Here is a 4967-nt window from a genome sequence, read left to right on the forward strand (position 1 = left end):
TATATATATATATATATATATATATTTGTGCATCTCTTTGTGTCTGCATTTGCCCCCACCACCACTTGAGGACTGGTGTTGGTGTGTTTACACCCCTATAACTTAGCAGTTTGGTAAAAGGGACTGATAGAATAAATACCAAGCTTAAAAAAAAAAAATAAGTGCTGGGGTCAATTCGTTCAACTAAAATTTCTTCAATGCAGTGCCCCAGCATGGCCGTAGTCTAATGACTGAAATAAGTAAAATGTAAAAGACAAAAGATGATGATGATGATGATGATGATAATCGTTTCTACTATAGGCACATGGACTGAAATTTTAGGAGAGGGAGTTAGCTGATTACATTGAACCCTAGTGTATGACTGGTACATATTTCATTGTTCCTGAAAGGATGAAAGACAAAGCTGACCTCAGCAGAATTTGAACTCAGAACATAAAGATGAATGAAATGCCACGAAGCATTTTGTCCCGTATCTTAACAATTCTGCCAGCTCATCGTTCCCAATCCTTGAATAATAATAATGATAAAGATGATGATGATGACAATAATAATAATAATAATAATAATAATAATAAAAATACAAGGAAGATGGAAATAGAAATTTAGACACATACAATCCTCTAAAATATGAGAGAGTTCAACTGTGGAAAATGTAGAAGGTGAAGATAGTGCTATTTATTGTTGCATCTTTGGGGACACTATCAGAAGGCATCATGAAGAATATAAATGAAATTGGAATAGGGTGTCCAGTAGAAACATTACAAAAAGTTTTGCCTCCGTGGCATAGCCAGAATCATCGTCAGGAAAGTATTAGATAGTGGAAAAGAATAGATTGCATGGTACCGTAGGCTGCAGGTAGCCAGCCCACTATGCATGCAAGTTTCCAGGAGTTACAACAAAATCTGTGAGTGATAAATAATGATAATAATTTTGACTCTATATCTTCAGGAGCAGTTACCTCAATCCTTTATATATTAACCAAAATGAAGTAGATTGACAAAATTATTTTTTGAACTTGTTGAAGACACACAAGATGTTGAAATATCGTTCACTAGATGACAATGGCACGCTTCTTTTAATTTTGATTTAATAATAATTATGATAATAATTATGATAGGCGCAGGAGTGGCTGTGTGGTAAGTAGCTTGCTTACCAACAACATGGTTCCAGGTTCAGTCCCACTGTGCGGCACCTTGGGCAAATGTCTTCTACTATAGCCTTGGGCCGACCAAAGCCTTGTGAGTGGATTTGGTAGATGGAAACCGAAAGAAGCCCGTCATATATTGTATATATATATATATATGTGTGTATGTGTTTGTGTGTCGGTGTTTGTTCCCCCCACCATCGCTTGACAACCGATGCTGGTGTGTTTACGTCCCTGTAACTTAGCGGTTCAGTAAAAAGAGACCGATAGAATAAGTATTAGGCTTACAAAGAATAAGTCCTGAGGTTGATTTTCTCGACTAAAGGCGGTACTCCAGCATGGCCGCAGTCAAATGACTGAAACAAGTAAAAAAGTAAAGAGTATAATCATAATAACAATAACAATAATATAGTAATAATAGTAATAATAATGTCTTTTATATAAACTCAGCTCATAAATTTGGGGAAAGAAAAGGATATTACAGTGGATTTGACCACGTCAGTACTTGACTACTTGTAAAAGCTAGTAGTGAGCATTGTATTGCTATTGTTTTATCATATGATATCATTGACTAATAAATTGAATTATAAATTGACACAAGGAATATTATCTGTGACTGACAATCATTTTTTTCTCCTTACTTAGAGCCCCTTCATTGTCATCAATATAAACTAGCCAACATATTGAATTGGGGTTTGTCTGCAGTCAGTATTCTCACATATTCACTCTCGATAAGAAAAAAGGAAAAAAATAATAATAATAGTTATCTCTCTGATTGGTCAGATGCCAAACCTTTCTAGTTTGTTCTTCTGTGTGGTGGACACCACAATATGTGATTAGCAAGACTGAGAGTCTCTGTATTGTCACTTAGCCTCTAAAAACAAGAAAAAAATATATTCCTCATATCACTCTACCACCGTAAAAAAAAAAAAAAAAAAAAAAAAAAAGCGAAAAGCAGATTGGATGGTTGGATAATATGGTTGCAGATACACTATGCATGAAAACAAAAAAAAACAAAACAAAAAAAAAAGAAGTAAAAAGAACTAAATGGCCAGAGTTATTAAGAATAGCTTTGATCATTGGCTAAAATAGGAAGAATAAAGTATGTTAAATCCTAACTCCTGCCAGACGCTGATGCTTGCTTCATTGTCATGTGTTCTACTTAGTCTTAAAAACAGTGCAGGGATGACTGTGCAGTTAAGCAGTTTGCTTCCCTATATATATAAGCAACATATATATACATGTATATAAGTATATATATATAAAAACAACATATGTGTGTATAAATATAAACTATAGATTTATAGTCCAACCCCTGCCAGCATGGAAAATCGATGATAAATAATAATGAAGAATGAAGATATAAAGTATATAAAATTAAACCGTGTGTGTGTGTGTGTGTGTGTGTGTGTGTGTGTATAATTTAGGCAAACAAAATGCAGGTTGACTGTGTTTTCAAAGCCTCACTTTGCTTGATAAGCTACTGCTCATCAGGCAAGAGAATAAAATTATTTGGATTCTATATTTGTATATTGTGTTACCTGCCATTTTAAAGATTTCCCGGAAAATAATTACTTAAAGTGTGTGTGTGTGTGTGTGTGTGTGTGTGTGTGTGTGTGTGTGTGTGTGTGTGTGTGTGTGTGTGTGTATCTATATATCTGTATGTGTGTATTTTGGCATGCATGTGTATATATGGTTTGACTATGAAAGTTTGGTTAGAAAAATGGAAATCTTTCCCTTTGAAAATGAAGTACTTTGAGATAATTGTTTTGCATCTAGTTACAGGGACACCTTTGTTGCATTCACCATCAGAATTGCAGTAAACCAATGAGTGGCTCAATAGAAACCTGTGACATTATTGTTCAACATTTGTCATTGTCATCATTATTAGCATCAGTTATCCTGTTATCTCTGCTTTCCATTCGGCAAAAGCCCCTCATGGGCTGTCATACTCTGAGTTAGTTCATATTCAAAGTTTCTGCTCTTCTAAGGATGATATATTTAAATTTTAACAAGTTTCTATGGCTGAACGTTCTTCCTAACACCAGCTACTTTACAGAGTCTACTGGGTGCATTTATCGTGACACCTGCATTGGAAAGAATGTCATGTCCTCAAGAAGACAAACTACAGAGTCTTGTTAGCCCGACAATGTCTCTGATCATTTGCCAGTCACCTGACTGGCTTTACTGGACAAATTTTATCATGGTGGTGGTACTAGCGAGATTGCCTTTTGCCCTGCAAGACTAAAGGGTGTTCTCACTGTACTATATTGTCTCTATTCAGGATAATGTGGCCAGTGGAGTGGGTAGAAGAGAGATTGGTTGCAGAAGATGACCTGGGATGGGAGAGAAAAAGAAGAGAGTATGAAGGAGGAAAAGTGAGTGATTGGAAAAGGAGAGAAATGAGAGAGATTAATACTAGAGGAGCAATCAAGAGAAGCGGTAAAGGTAGGGTGTTACAAGAGAGAGAGAGAGAGAGAGAAAGAGAGAGAGAGAGTGAGAGAAGGTAGTGGAAGAGAGACATTAATGGCAGCTACATGTTTGCAAATAGAAAAGGGAGAGAGTGAGTGAGAGTATCAGAAATGGTCAGTGGTAAAAGAGTGCAACAGATGTCAATATAGAATTAGAAGTAATATTAGTTGATAGGGAATACCAAGACGACAATAATAAAAGAATGATTGATGTGAATAAAAGACTGACTGGAAGGAGAAGTTATGGTGAGCAGTAAAGGAGGGTAAAATTGGGAGTGCATTGGAGAGCAAGAGATCCAGTGTAATCCTTCCTTATCCAGGCGTTGTAATGGATGAGAGACATTAATGGCAGCTACTTGTTTGCTGAGAGAAAAAGAAAGAGTGAGTGAGTGATGGGTAATTACAGGAATGGTTTTGTGTTAACAGAATGTGATGCTTGGCTTGGCACAGTGAATAGGAAGGGGTGTTGTGAGAGTATCAAATGCGCAAGAGAGCAACAGATGGGGTATTAGCTGGTATAAACTGGATGAAAGGCCCAGTTATAGACAGATATCCCAGATGCCATTTCTACCCCATTTTAAATATATTTCACCATGCTTGCACAGGTTGATGGGTCTTCTCCAGTGCCATATGTCACCAATCAACAAGGTCCTTATCATAAATTTTTTTTTAAATGTCAGGTTTCACAGCCATGCAGTAAACTGGACAAAAAATTGAATCGTAACAAAAACATTTCAACTTGAATGAACATTTTTTGCCAAACCATGAACTAGAAAACTGCTGGTGCTGCTTATTCTGCAAGAAGTTTCTTCCTCCTTTTGAATATTGTTGGAACTATGTACATAGACAAAGTCATTGACAAGTTCTCTCCCACTTCCTTTTGATCCCTAGTAAGGGAATGAGAATTCTCTAAAAGGGTTAAGAAAGTGTTGAGCCAGGTAATATACTAGACACATTTTGCCAATTTTGCAACAGGTCGTTTTGCAGTGGTTGACGGAATGCATAGAAACCAACAGCGACTCATACTTAAACAAGTGAACTCCAATCAAAAATCTTGATGCCCACATATTCCAGATATACCTCACTCTAGCTTCGAGTTGATTGGAATGAAAAAAAAAAAAGAAGCAAAAAAAAAACTAAGAAAGAAACATAAGTGTTTTGTGGCTAAAATAAAATATTTTGGCAAACTCCATCCACCCCAATCAAAGAAAAAAAAAAAAGAAAATTTAATTCCATCATATTGTATCATATTTCACAAACTTGGAAGTTTTCAAATTTTCTGTTTAGATAGGAAAGTTGGTATAAAAACTACCTCTTTGGAACAAAAAATTCTTGCTGCAAAAAAAAATTCC

This window comes from Octopus bimaculoides, chromosome 12 (genome assembly GCF_001194135.2).
Source record: "Octopus bimaculoides isolate UCB-OBI-ISO-001 chromosome 12, ASM119413v2, whole genome shotgun sequence".
Classification (NCBI taxonomy): domain Eukaryota; kingdom Metazoa; phylum Mollusca; class Cephalopoda; order Octopoda; family Octopodidae; genus Octopus; species Octopus bimaculoides.